At 42.9% G+C, this 15,659-nt stretch overlaps 1 long non-coding RNA gene across 1 annotated transcript; it reads left to right on the plus strand.

Moving 5' to 3' along the window:
* Window positions 1-11,974: 11,974 nt before the first annotated feature.
* LOC131899354 (uncharacterized) lies at window positions 11,975-15,307 on the plus strand. The gene is made up of 3 exons (XR_009376079.1): window positions 11,975-12,128; window positions 12,811-12,856; window positions 15,074-15,307. It is a non-coding gene; the product is annotated as an uncharacterized LOC131899354 (long non-coding RNA).
* Window positions 15,308-15,659: the final 352 nt, after the last annotated feature.

Below are 15,659 nucleotides of genomic sequence, written 5' to 3' on the forward strand. Positions count from 1 at the left end.
AATGCAGCCTGTGCCAGCACTGGGGTCCTGCAGCTGCCTCTGTGACAGGGCTACAGCTGCAGGAGTTGGAACACCTTTTCCAGAGAAATCACGATCCAGTGCTGAGGAAGGGTAAGCACCTTGTGTGGCTTCCAGTCCCTTCATAGGGAACAAGCTGGTACAGAGAGGCCTCTGGCTTGCTCTCAGCTGTCCTTCTTGTCTTCATTTACTGAAAAGTTCAGATTACATTTTGAAGTTTTATTTTGTCTTGGCATGAGTGTGTGGGGGGACGAGAGGAGCTGTGTCTCACATTTGGAGGTAGAAGGACAGCTGGAAGAACTTGGTTCTCTCCTTCCAGGATGTGGGTCCTGGGCTCAAAATCATCTCCTCTGGCTGGCTGGCAGGCATGTTCATCTGCTGAGCCATTTTGTCTGCCTCCATTTTGCCCTCCAGAACTAAAGCCACCCACGCATTCCAGCCTGCAAGACCCCTGCCTTGCTGTCCTAGGCTTCCAAAAGGGAGTGGGAGCTCTATAAACTGGGAGTGGAGCTATTCTCATGTAGTATTTAGGTGGAACAGGTAGAAATGTTTAGCGGGGCAAGCCTGAGGTGTGGTTGGGATAATTCAGGTACCACACTGCCTTTGTTTATAATGTTGATACATTTGTATCCCCCTCCCTCCTCCTCTCCTCACATGGCTCAGTCTGGTCACATCCACTCTGGACTCTCCCAGATGTCCCCGCATTTGGTTATGCTCTCCCACAAATCTATTATAGACTTTTCTTCCACCATACTAGGTGCAAGTCATGTTCCTACTTCTTTATGTCTTTTTTTACATTCAGTATTTATATCAATATCTATATACAAGTGCATTCCATTACTTTAATGTTGGCATCCTTAGGGTAGGTTTTCTCTGTGGAGTAGTCCTGGGGTTATGACCAATAAAGGATTCAAATTAGTGTAGCTAGGGGTTCCATGATCCTAAACTGTTTGAAATACTGCAAAGTAAGCATAGATTCTATCATTACAGGAGTAATATGGGTGTGTGGATAGGACAGGCAGAACCCAGCACTGACAATGTTGATGTAAGCTTGGTTAAACAGAGACTGATGGGAATGGGAAAGCATAGAGTCCAAATGCCCGGTCCCTCTGCTGTTTTGAAACATCTGGTTAGGCCACACAGATAAGGACACCCAGCTTTGTAATTATCTGAAGCACGCTGGTGCATCTGCCTGAAAATCCTGCTGACTTCCTCAATAGTGAATTACTGTGAGGAGGGGGGAAGGGCATGCGACGTTTGGACATTAGTCCAGGGAGTTCTGCAGTACTGGGGTGGAAACCAGGGCCTTCCACATTCTAGATAAGCACTGGACTCTGTTCCAGCCCCTCAGCCCCACACAGCATTAGAGTAGTGAGACAGCAGGATCTTCTGTGCAATCTAAATTATAGAGAGCAGCTAATGTCACACGATGTTTTCTCTGATTATATCCTGATTACCCTACTGAACAAATCCCTCTTCCCTCTCATTGCAGAGATGGTTCAGGAAGAGGAGAGAACGGATCTGGTGAAGGAAGAATCTGCCAGGACTTAGCAGTGCTCCTCCTGGGACCCGCTCCACCTCAATCTAAAGATTGTGCAGGAGACCCAGTGTGCCCGCCTTGACCAGGATCCACTTGCACATGCATTTTTGCCTTCCGCCCACCTGTTGTTACATCTTTCTTTCTTAAGAACCTGTATTTGAAATAAATAGATTCTCAGTTTGCTTTCTTCATGTGTCTTCTGCATTACTATATTATGTATGACAGTTATCAATGAAACACCATTTAAAGAAAATGACAAGGTCTCCTTCTGTGGGGGGGACATCACTGAGTGAGCATCAGTAGCCTTTTATGTCATGGGAGTTTGTCAAGTGGTGTTTACATTGACCCATAAATTCTCCTGTCCTCCATCATAGTGTTTTCATCCTCACCCTCACCATGTTGTACCACACATGGGCAAGAGGGACATTGAAAATCTCTAGGGAGATGGTGTTTATCCAGACAGAGCTGGTTCTGACCATACCTGGGATTTCATACCAACCATAGAACTTGAGAGAACCATTTTTGTTTGTTTCTTTTTAAATTGTTTTCGTTTTTGTTTTCTCTTTCCAGTGGACAAAATGTCTGTTGCATTTTGTCAAGTAGACAGAAGCTAGATGCATCTGGAAAGAGGGAATCTCCATTGGAAAATGGCTCCATCCTGTAAGCCATTCTGAGGAGCGTTTTCTTGATTAATGATTGATATGGAAGGGTCCCTCCCACTGTGGGTGGAGCCACCCCAGAGCAGGTCATCCTGGAGTGTATTAGAAAGCAGGCTGAAGAAGCCAAGAGGAGCAAGCCGGTAAGCAACATCTCTACACAGCCTCTGCCTCAGTTCCTGCCTCCAGTTCCTACCCTGACTTCTCTCAATGATAGACTGTAAGCTTTGAGAGGAAATAAACCCTTTCCTCCCCAGTTTGCTTTAGTTCCTGTGTTTTATTGCAGAAGCAGAAAGCCAACTAAAGCCAACTCAAATAAAGAAATGGAGTGATAAAATCTCTCCTCCCTCAATTTCTCCCGTCTCCTCCTTCCAACTCCTCCCAAGCCTTCCCCCACTACTCTCACATTAATTGCCTCTTGTCAATTATTCTTCCTACGTATAGACATATATGTATGAATAAATGTGTGAATATGGCCTGCTGAGTCTGCTTTAGTTGTTTGTGTGTATGTGATTTCAGGGCTGCTCCTTTGCCTTGACTAACCACTGAGAGGGCTCATCCCTGGGAGAGGTCAATTCCCCCTCTCTCTGTAGTCACTAGCTGCCCACAGTTCTCTGTCTGGGAACAAAATAAAGCCCAGGCCTAAAATCCCAGTACAAAGTGTCTCTCCTTCCATGGAGACTTTACCATCTCTCCATCATCTTGTCTGTTGATATGGCCAATGTTCACATCTCATTTATGCTGCCAGTTCTGTGAGTGACTGTTTCACAGCAGACATCCTGGTATTGAGGCTCTTAAAATCTTTCAGCTCCCCTCTTCCCCTGCCTTTCCTGAGTCATAGATGCAGGAACTGTGATGTAGATGTAGGCATTGGGGCTGTGCTCCCCATGAGCCATTGTTCTCTGCATCCTGTCCAGTTGTGGCTTCTCTGATGGTCTCTGTTTGCTGTAGACAGAGGGTTCTCTGATTAGGGGTGGTAGTCACACTTATGTAAGGATAAGATTAATTATGCGGTTTGAATTATTCCAGTCTATCATCGTGGCAATTGTAAATTCTCTTCTAAGATACATAACCTCACTAGACCTGGGATGTTGTCTAGGATTCTAGGATGAGGGATGATTTTCCTCCTGTGGAGTGGGTCTTAAAAGTCCAAATAGACAGCTGTTGGTTACCACCAACATGGGAGTGTCACTTGTGACACCTCTCTGGATATTTGGACAACAGCCAAAAGTCAGGGTGAACCAGCTCACAGAAGCTAAGGAAGAGGAGCATCAAGAGCCTAGTGACTACAAGACTGATGAATTCCTAGCTCTTCCACGATCAACAAATGGCGGGCAAGAGACCGCAAGCAGGCTACTGCTCTGTGATACAATTCTTCAGTATACTGTCCCTGGGAATTTCAGGAACTTGTTGCTCAGAAATTCTTGCTGAAGCAACCAAGCTGTCTATATATCCCAATTTAAAACATCATGTTCTCTCTGACTTTAGGGGCTCCATAGCTACTTCTTATATTTTTCAGGACAAAGAAAGTTTACAAGCTAAACACTAAAATCTGAATTAACAAAGAAAGTCCATCCTCTTCTAAATGCTATTGGTGCTTTTTCCTCACCTGAAAACTTAGCATCACTTCATACTGTAACCTTAAAAACTCTTCTTGGCTGGTGAGACAGCTGGCTCAGTGGTTAAGACACTCCTAGTCCCAGCTCCAGTGAGAAAGAGAACAGAGTAGACGTTGTCCTCTCACTCCCATACAAGCATTGCAGTGTCCTCCACCAAAACAATAAATGCAAAAATAAAAATACATTTAAAAATCAGGACTGGCCAGAGTTGGTGGTGCACACCTTTAATCCCATCACTTGGGAGGCAAATGCAGGCAGAAATCTGTGAGTTCATGGCCAGCCTGGTCTATAGTGAGTTGTACAGGACTGCACAGAGAAGCCACGTCTCAAAAAACAAAACAATTCTCGCTCATAAAAACCCTCCTCATTCTCGCTAACTGGACTCCCAGAGATCCACCCGGGGCCTAGCCATGGATCTCTGCATCCAGATCCCTCAGTAGTTGGATGAGGTTTCTAGCACGACAATTAGGGTGTTTGGTCATCCCATCACCAGAGTGAGTCTACCAGATTGATCTCAGTCCTGGGAGGAGGCTTTGCCCTGGAGGAGGTGGGAATGGGGGGTGGGCTGCGGGGGAGGTGAAGGGGATGGGAGCGGGGAGAACAAGGGAATCCGTGGCTGATATGTGGAACTGAGTTGTATTGCAAAATAAAAATAAAAAACAAACAAATAAAAAAGTAAAACTGGAGAGTTGGCTGAGCAGTTAAGAGTGCATGCTGCTCTTCCAAATGCTGCAAGTTCAAATGCCAGCACACAACCGCCTATACTCCACAGAATCCATGCTCTCTAGACTCTGCAGGTACCTGCACACACATGGCACACACTCATAAAGACACACATAGACACATAAATAAAATAAAAATGCTTTTAAAAGAACCATTTTTCTTTCTCTTCATAGTAATTCTTGGAGCTCAATGATTCAGCCATTATCACCCCACTCCCCAAACAATTCCTGCATAGAAACACAAAGGCTCAGATTTCCTAGGCTAGAGTGGGAATATAGCTCAGTTATAAACTGTATGTTACATACTTGAGCTCCTGGGTCCAATTCTAAGCACTATACAGAAGAAAAAAATAAAGAAAACAATCAGAATCCCTCCCAGGATACATTATCCACACAAGACCCACAGTACCTCACTAGGGTTCAGAACCCATAGGCTGAGGCTGGGGTCCAGTGGGAGAGCATGTGCCTAGCACACACAAGGGCCTGGGTATGATTCCTGGCACTGGAGGGGAGGGCAAGAAGTCTACATGAATGAACCAGCTCACTACTAATAAAAAGTGTGTTATATCATGCTGCTTCAATTCTAAAATGGCAGAGAAAGTACAAACTTAAATCAGCAATAAATAGTTAAGAATCAGAAGCAAAGAACAAGAAGGAAAAGACATACAGAATAAAGTTAATCACAAAATGCTTTCTGGGAAAATGTAAACATGGTTGAGAAATTCAATGCAGTTAAGTTGCTAGAACAATCCAAACAAGACAAAGAAGGCATCAGTGGGACTCCAAGACATACAACACCCTGAGAGATCCATGACGACAGCAGAGAAGAAGGAGAAGAATCAAGTTCTAAAGATGCAAAACATGTTTTTAAAAAACCTCATAACAGAAAATTTCTCAGCACTGGAAAAAGAGAGGTCAATCCAGATGTGAAGTGCTTAGAACACCAAGAGACAGACTAGGAAAGAATTGGGCCTCCTCACAATTAGAACACTAAAGACACAGAACAAAGACAGCATCTCAGCAGCAGCCAGACACACCATGTCCCAAAAGGAAGACTGGCAGTATGGCAGCAGATTATTCCGCTGCAACTTTACAGTGAGGAGACCCGGGCAGATGCATTTCAATTCTGACTCAACTGCCAACCCAGATGACTATAGCTAGCAAAACTGTCTGTGGTAACTGAAAGGAAAATACACACTTTCCATGATTAAAAAAAAAAACAGACTAAAGGAATGCATGAGCACTAAGCTAGCTCCATAGAAAATACTTACAGGAATCTTTTAGACTGAAGAGAAAAACAAATTCCTCCACAAATCCACAGCAAAGATTAAACCACACTAGGATAATAGTTAAGCAAGAGGGGAAAAGAAAAAAAAATCTTCAAAATCAACAAATGGCAGTAATTAACACCCACTTTTCAACAATAACTGAATACTAATGGCCTCAATTCCACAACCAAACTACAGGGGCTCCCACACCACTGGGCTCTTTGAACACCTGCAATCACATGCACAGACCTACATATAGACATGGGCGCACACAATTGAAAACAAAAATAAATCTTTGGAAAAAAGGGCACAGACTAGTAGATTGCATCAAATGACAGGAAACATCTACTTGATGCCCCCAAGAAACAGATGTCACTACAAAGGCAGATGTCACCCTAGAGGGAAAGAATGGAATAAGATCTAAGTAAATAGACCTAGGAAACAAGCAGATGCCACTATTCCCATAGCTGATGAAACAGACTTCTAACCAAAACTAGTGAGAAAATATAAAGAGAGTCACTTCATACTGACTAAGGGAATGTAAGAGGATTTTATGATTCTAAAAGTATGCCTCAAGCAAGTGCACCTGATTTCCTAACAAATAATATTAGATTCAAGCCTGATTAACTCTAGCCCAATACTAGTGGGTGACTTTATTACCCAACTCTCTCCAATTGATATGTCTCCCTACACAAAAAATAAACAAAAATATGCAAATTAAATGATATTATAGATCAAATAGACTTAACAGACATCTATAGACTAGTCCATCCAAACACTGCAGAATATACATTATTCCCATGGAACTTTCTTCAAAATACATCACATATTCTGAGACAAAGCAAGTCTAAACAATTACAGGAAAACAATTCCTTGTAGTTTACATGATCATACTGGAATGAAACTACCGGAGGTGGTGGCACACCCTTTTAATTCCGACACCCAGGAGGCAGACACAGAGGGATCTCTGTGAGTTGGAGGTCAGCCTGGTCTACAAAGTGACTTCCCAGACAGCCAGGGCTGTTACACAGAGAAACCCTGTCCCAAAACACAACAACAAAAAAGCCAGAGAGAGTGCAAATAAATGATACATATGAGAGCCCTCAAAAATGAAGGATAAGCCAAACCCCAAATCAGGAGATGAAAAGAAATCAAGATCAACGCAGGAATTATTTAAATGAGAACAAAAATAACAATAAAGAATCAATGTAAGTAGAAGTTGGTTCTTTGAAAAGTATGATTAGGCAGACTAACCAAAAGACAAAGATTTGAATATTAGAGACATGAATACACCAAAATCTGAAATCTAATTGTTTACTAAGTTTAACATCAAGCTGTGCTGACTAGCTCTTGTGGTTTTTATGTGTCTAGAAGACCTAAACCAAACACTACTATTTCTGAATCTTCAAACAGCTATGCATTTCAAGGCCTAAATATATGGGAACGAGAACATATATAACACTAGGAAATGCCCATTAACAAACAACCTGCATAAATAGGTATTGTCAGGGCCAGCAAGATGACTCAGATGGTAAAGGTACTTGCTGCTAATGTCTGTCAGCCTGGGTTCAATCCCTGGATGCAGTGGAAGGAGAGAAACAACTCCTCCAAGTTATCTTCTGACCCACACACATGGCTCATGCACTTACATACACAAGTAGGAGCTTAAAGGAAAATTTAAAAAATCTCAACTAAAGCTGTCTCAGTCACTCCCCATCAGTCACTCCCCATCAGTCACTCCCCCCATAAGTCACTCCCCAGCAGTCACTCCCCCCATAAGTCATTCCCAATTAGTCACTGCTCCATCAGTCACTCCCCCTATAGTCATTTCTTCCATCAACCACTCCCCCATCAGTCACTCCCCATCAGTCACTCCCCGCATCAGGCACTCCCCTTCAGTCACTCCCCCTATCAGTCACTCCCTCCATAAGTCATTTCTTCCTTCAGTCACTCCCCTATCAGTCACTCCCCATCAGTCACTTCCCCATCAGTCACTCCCCCATCAATCACTCCCCATCAGTCACCTCCATCAGTCACTCCCTCCATAAGTCATCCCTTCCTTCAATCACTTCCCCATCAGTCACTCCCCATCAGTCACTCCCCCATCAGTCACTCCCCAGCAGTCACTCCCCATCTGTCACTCCCCCCATCAGGCACTCCCCCCATAAGTCATTTCTTCCTTCAATCACTCCCCTATCAGTCACTCCCCATCAGTCACTCCCCATCAGTCACTCCCCCCATCAGTCACTCCCCATCAGTCACTCCCCATCAGTCACTCCCCCCATCAGTCACTCCCCATTAGTCACTTCCCCCATCAGTCACTCCCCCATAAGTCATTTCTTCTATCAATCACTCCTCCATCAGTCACTCACCATCAGTCACTCTCCCATCAGTCAATTCTTCCATCAATCACTCCTCCATCAGTCACTCTCCCCACCAGTCACTCCCCATCAGTCACTCCCCCCATAAGTCATTTCTTCCATCAATCACTCCCCATCAGTCACTCACCATCAGTCACTCCCCATCAGTCACTCCCCACCAGTCACTCCCCCATCAGCCACTCCCCATCAGTCACTCACCCCCATCAATCACTTCCCCCATCAATAAGTCCTCATCAGTCACTCCTCCCCACCCAAGTCACTCCACCCCTCAGTTGCTCTCTTATGCTGTGATAAAATACTATGTAAAAGCAACTTAGGGGAGACAAGAGTGTGTTCTGTCTCAGAGTTCAAATGTGCATCTATCTATCATGGTGGGAAACAGCTGGTGGCACCATATCCACAATCAGAGAGAAATCAATGAATGTGTCTTTAGGTTCCCTTTCTCCATTCATTACAGTACCTCCCTCATCTTGCTAAGCCTCAGACTTTTAACACTGCAGACAAATTTTAGCTATATTTAGAACTAAGGAAAAAAGAACTTCACCTGAAATTCCCACCAGTTTTTTGTTATTGTTTTTTATTTTCTTTGATATCATCATGCATTTCCAATTAGAGGACACGCACATACTTCAGCACTTGTGGAGGTCAGAGCACAACACTGTGTAGTAATCTATTTCTGGGGGATTTTGTTACCCCTTTCTGTTTATTTAGCATATCCTTTAGAGTTTGGTTTGATCTTTTTACTACTGCTTTCTCTGGAGGATTATGTGGTATACCTGTAATATGCTTTATATTGTCATAAACAAAAAAAATGTTTCATTTTTTCAGCTGGAGCATTGTCAGTTTTAATTTATTCTGGTACATCCATAGTGCCGGTAACTTCTAGCAAATTCATGATTACAGAATCAGCTTTTTCAGAACTCAGAGCAGTTGCCCATTGAAATCCTGAAAAAGATCAATGGCGTGATTTACATATTTCAATTATCCAAATTCTGCAAAGTGAAACACATCCATCTGCCAGATTTCATTCCTCTGAGTAACTTTTGGGTTACATCCTGCTGGTAATAGAGTCTGATTGTAAAAAGAACAAGTAGGACATTTCCTTACAATTTCCTTGGCTTGTTGCCAGGTTATGGAAAAACCCTTTTTCAGACCTTTTAATATTGACATGATGTTTTTCATGAAATTCTGAGGCCTCCACCACATTTCCTATCAATAATTTATCAATCTCATCATTACCTTGTGCTAGTGAGCCTGGTAGACACATATGAGATCAGATGTGAGGTATGTATAAGGGATGCTTTGTATTCCTGATTATATCTTGTAACTGAATACATAGTGAAGTTAATTCTGACTCATCAGGGATAAATTCTGCAGTCTCAATATGTAATACCACTCTTTCAGCATACTGAGAGTCAGTAACGATGCTGAGAGGTTCCAAAACATCTATTAATACCAACAGAATAGCATAAATTTCCTATATTTGAGCTGAATTATAAGGACTTTGAACCACTTTACTTAAATTTCCTGATTAGTGACCTTCCTTTCCTTGTTTGTTTGCATCTGTGTAAAATGTACAGGGTCGAGATATGGGTGTTTCCCATACAATGTGAGGCAGAATCCTATCAGCTCTCTTAAAAGGTTAAATTTGATCACTTTTTGGATAGTTAGTGTTAATCTCTCATAAAAATTACTGCAAACTCTTTGCCAAGGTTCACTTTCTGCCCATAACTTCTCAGTGTCATCCTCAGCTAAAAGTACTACAATTTCTGCTGGGTCTATTCCTGCTAATTGACAAAGTCTCAATTTTCCTTTAAAATCAACTCAGAGATCTTCTCCACCTAAGTTTTAACTTTTACTCTGTTTATTTGGCAGAAATATCCATTCCAATATACTATCTTCCCTCTGCATTAAAATTCCCGTAGGAGAACGCTTACAGGGTAAAATAACCAAAATGCAATCAAGCTTTGGATACACACAATTCAACTGTCCTTCCTACACTGTCTTTTCCACCAAGGCCAATCCTCTCTCAGCTTCACCTGATAATTCTCTTGGACTATTTAAGTCATTGTGACCTTCTAAGGTTTTGAACAATTACTCAGTTCATCATTTTTTTTTCGAGACAGGGTTCTCTGTGTAGCTTTGTGCCTTTCCTGGAACTCACTTGGTAGCCCAGGCTGGCCTTGAACTCACAGAGATCCGCGTGGCTCTGCCTCCCGGGTGCTGGGATTAAAGGCGTGCGCCACCACCACCTGGCTAGTTCATCATTTTTTACTCCAACCACAGTTCACAGAAATGTCTCCAAATAAACTTTGAAAGTCATTAAAAGTCTATAATCAATATCACCTCATTTGCACCTTTTGGGGTCGAATTTTTTGTAGATCTATTTTATATCCAAATAACTAAAAGAACCTCCTCTTTGTAACTTTTCAGGAACAATTTGTATTCCAATAAAAGGCAAATTTTTCTTTACTTCTGGGAATCTGTCAGGAAGAGAGGGACTGACCCTCCCCCACATCTGACAGTGGCTAACTTAGGAACCTATTATTTTTCTGAAAAGGTGTCATATGAAATATGTCATGTACAAAATATTGTTTTAAACACTAACAGAATATTTATGTATTTACCTTCAATCCAACAGAAGTAAGGGCCGCATCAACATCCTCAGTGATAAGAACCGAGGCATATATTATATGTGGAATTTAACAGAGATTATAAAATTATTATAATCTGAGGTAATAATTTGTCAAGAAGATAAGTTTTTAAGGGGAGAGAGTGTCTTTTGTTTGGTTTTCAACAGTGCCATTAACTAGAATTATATTCACATCCAGTCCCAAGATCTTGATGTTGAGCTTGAAGAAGAATGGCTAGCTAGCATTCAATGTACTAACAGGCACTCTTGAACTAGCAGCCACTAATCTGATCATGTCCACTTAGTTCTAAGCCCATTCTCTGAGCAGTAACTGGTAGGTGGAGGGTGAGGTTCACAGAAATTTTCTACATGTTCACTCAAGGGTCTTGTGGTCAGTGTGTGTTCCCACCTTTCTCCCATACTCTATTCCCCAATTATCTTGCAGTGCTACACAATTCATCCTCCAGTGTCATCTCTATAACCTAGGAGGAACAGGCAGCATGCACATGCGCGCAGATGCAAGCTAAAACTCATTCTACACGCATGCCCTGGAAGCAAGGTTTAACTTCACACGACCTTTTACTACCCTGTTCACAATGGCTCCCTTGTTCCTCATCTTTTGGGCCACACCCACCATTTGTGCAACAAAGCAAATACCACCTACCTCAGCAAGAGGTCAAAAAGCCCAGAGCAGTCAGTCAGGGAGGGAAAAGCCTATAGCACCCATCTGGTGAGGAGCGTGTTGACGTCAACCTTGAGGAACATGGAGAAGTGTGGAGCATGTGCAGAAAGACACGTTGACGTCACCCTTTCCTCAGGCCTTCTCTTGACGCCTCATTGGTAGTAGAGACTGACCAAACAATAGGCCTTGAGGTTGGACATTCCTGGGGCCCCACTTCTCTCTGTGGCTTCGGCCCACTACTAGTCATGGCCCGCAAGGTCCAATGGCAATATATATACATTGTGAGGAATGAGAATGGTGAGGAGATAGCTGAGGTCTCCACCTTAGAGGCTGCCTTGGCGATAGTGGGTGGCAACCCTGGTGGAGGTGACGCGGGCTGTGTAATGGAACTAAATAACGGGGTCCGCCATGTCCGTGAAAGCCAAATAGGCTCTGAGGAGAGCAGTAGGGACCAGGAGGTGCCAAGGCCCTCAGCCGAGGCTGTGATTAGGATTCCGAGGCGCCGTTCATCACGAAGGCGGCGGCGAACCACATTGAAGTTCACACTGGGGCAGGTTGAGGAAATGGAAAAATTGTTCAAAGAAACCCAGTACCCAGATGCGCTTGCCAGGTATGTGTCTTGCACCAGGAGCTATCCCCAACCTCCCTGTTGTCACAGGTTGAGGTGCCCTTTTGTTCATCCAGGCCCTGGTTTCCTGTCATCCCTCCCTAAGCCACTGTTGTCTTCTCCCTAGGAGGTGGGTACAGGAGGGTGCCTTGTGTAGGGGTAAAAGTCAGTATTAGCGTGTAGTGTTGGCCCCAAACAAGTATACATAGTCAACACCACTCATTTCGAGTCATACTTTAATTTCTGTAAAATATAGAGACATGAGTATAGTGTGCCAAAATACTCACTAGTGTAAAGTTCACCAGTGTTAAGGATTTACACTTTGTTGGGTGACCTCCTCACCAGTAGTCTCCTCATCTTTTCAGGGACTGTGTACCTATCCATCAACTCCTTTCAGTTTCCCTTTCCCTTACCCTGGTGCTGTTTTTTAATTTAGTATAATTTGCTCAGCATACACTTAGGCATTTATTTTTAGTTTTCATAGTGTGTTAAAATTAAAATCAGTATTGTTTAGAAACTTTTGTAAGAGGTGAAACCATTGCAAAAGCAAGACTAGTTCTCAGAATGAAAGTTAAATGGGGGGGTGAGGGAAGATAGCAATATTAAAAAAGCATAGAAATCATTTATGACTTTGCAGTTCATGCAAACCACGGCATGCTAAACATTTGTGGTTTTCTTTCCACAGGAAAGAACTTGCACAAGCTTTGAATATTCCTGAAGTCAAAGTGAAGGTCAGTAAATCCAAACAAAGACATTGAACAGTCAATCTACAGCCTTCCTCAGGTCTTGGGAAGCCTTGTCCTAGACACTTTTTTATTTAAGTTATTTTTCATTTTACATACCAACCACAGTTCCCCCCTTCCCCATCTCCTGTTCTCATCCCCACCTCCTCCCTGAACTCGCACATCCACTCCTCTTAGGGGGTAAGGCCTCCATTGTGAGTCAACAAACCTGGTATATTCAGTTGGGGCAGGACCAAGCCCCTCCCCCTTGCATCAAGGCTGAACAAGGCATTGGGTTCTTGGGGATTTCCCTAGTACCAGGTTTCTCCCTAAACCCATAATGGCTCTCTCAAGATATCTCTTTCATTGCTCTCCCTTTCCATTCCTATTCCAACCTGGCCATCCAGATCCCTCATGCTCCTATCTCCCAACCCCTCCATTCTACCCCCTACCCAGTTTACAGAGGAGATCATATCCGTTTTCACTTCCTGGGGTGATCCATGCATGTCCCTCTTTGAGACCTTCTCTTTACCTGACTTCTCTTGGGTTGTCGATTGTAGCCTCGTTATTCTTTGCAAGAGAGGCTGATGCACTGAATCTCTAAAGAGGCTGATTCACTGCAGTTCTAGAGACTGTTGCAATTCAACTCTAGAGTTGATGATGCACTGCACCTCTAGAGAGGCTGACGCACTGTAACTCTAGAGACTGCTGTGCTGCAGCTCTAGAGACTGATGCACTGCATCTCTAGACAGGATGATACACTACAGCTCTAGAGACTGATTCACTGCAGCTCTAGAGACTGGTGCACTACAGCTCTAGAGAGGATGATGCAGTGCAGCTCTGGAGAGGATGATACACTACATCTCTAGAGACTGGTGCACTGCAGCTACTGAGAGAAGGTAGACACAAGACACACGAGAAAACACCCATGGTCTCCTGTTTGCACACTCTTGAGTGTGACTTTCCAAAAGCCTCATTTCTGATTTCCTCTTTCCTCTTACAAACGTAATAGATAGGCTTTAGGAATCAAACAGGAGGAACTCTGACTTAATATGAGACCACATGAGTCAGCCACTGGGGCTTTATTTGAGTTCATGGAGGCATCATGATGGAAGTAGGGCTTCTGGTGTTTTGGTTGGCCTTCTATAGACCATACATCCACAAAATAGGCAGGGAAATAAAGTATATGGAGGCACAAATGTACAGTTTGAGAACTTCCCAATACAATGGACCCTCATTCACTAGGAGCCTGAGAGGATAGTGACATCTAACAGGTAACTGTGACTGTATTTCCATAGCTAGACCATATTTAGGAAGAGCTGATTTATGACTACTTTCCCCACACTGTTGTGGACCATCTTACTCTTTGCCTTTTGAAGAAAGATGGGCTTTAGATGTCCTGGTGATGCAGCAGGGCCTAGTGTGCCCTCTGTGCTGGACAGGATTCTGGAAATACAGGTGAAACAATGATATTATTCTTCATCCTGATCCTGGAGAACTTTTTATAGCATGAAAGAATATACTGTTCAGATTTACCATGGGTGGAAGTCATGCTTTCAGCTGAACTCCTGGAGATGGCAAAGGTTTCGGTGTCCTGTATGTCATTAGGTTAAATTTGTCATCCTTCACAAACACTGGAGGCTGTGATGTCAAACCATTGTCCAGGCCTTCTCTGCCTACCACCTGTTCCCTCTCCAGAAATTTCAAGCACCAACAATACCATTGGCACCCTTGAATGCTATTTTCTTTCTAAAAATCTCCAATACTTATTTCTGTTGATTAATTACTTCATACTGAAGAGTGCTTTTACAAACAGAAAGCTGTTCCCCTCCATAGGCCTTTAAAAATGTGCTAACATTTGGTGATCTACAATCTCTGCCCAAACAAGAGGAATGTATCACTAGTGAGGAGGGTATTCTACAGCTGATGGTCAAATGTCAGAATGAAGACTTTCCTTTACCCAGTTACCATATATTGAATTAATATCAAAGACCTGGAACAAGTTGTAATCTAAGCTTTCGATCCAATAGAAAAGAAACCACTGAAGTGTCTATACTGCTGGAAAAAGACAAAACCATGGCCTATTGCAGAAGTTGACACACAGCTGGTATTTGCTTTTATGAGCTGAATAGAAAGTCAGTGTTATGTGTCTTAAAGTGGTTTTTATCTCTTGGCTCTGGGGTGGAAGCCAATGCTAACTCCAATCCTGTCTTCCTCTAATTTTAGACATGGTTCGTCCATCGGAGAGCAGAAGAGAGGAAAAGTCAGAGGCGTGTAGTAGTACAGAGCACACCTCCTCGTGTTGAATAGGTCCTTCTCATTATCGATAGGGACGACTATCTATAGAGTGCAATCTTTGTTCAGGACCTAGAGGCAAATCTGGTGACACATGTACTCAATGTACAGCTTCACTAAAATTCAGCACTCATGTTAACAATAAAATCATGAATTTCCAAGTTATTTAATTTCATATGCTTTCTGGGGTTTTGTAGTATATAGATGTACACTCTTCAGGAAATGCCATTTAAACAAAATGACAAGTTCTGTGTTTCAGGAGTGGCATTTCAAAATCATGAGTATTGCTTGCACAGATGACTATTACCTATACATGGGAATTGTGAAACAGTGGATCACTTAAGCCTTCTTGATTCAGGCTCACTTGATCCTTTGAGTAAGGGATTCAGTAGTAACCCTGCAAATGCGGAATCTAAGGAGAAGGTGGGCACAGAAAGTATTGATAGTGATTACTTTTTGTTTGGGGGAGGGTCATAACAATTCTTTCTTTTTTCTTTTAATGAAAATAGATTTTTTT

This window comes from Peromyscus eremicus, chromosome X (genome assembly GCF_949786415.1).
Source record: "Peromyscus eremicus chromosome X, PerEre_H2_v1, whole genome shotgun sequence".
NCBI classification, from domain to species: Eukaryota; Metazoa; Chordata; class Mammalia; order Rodentia; family Cricetidae; genus Peromyscus; species Peromyscus eremicus.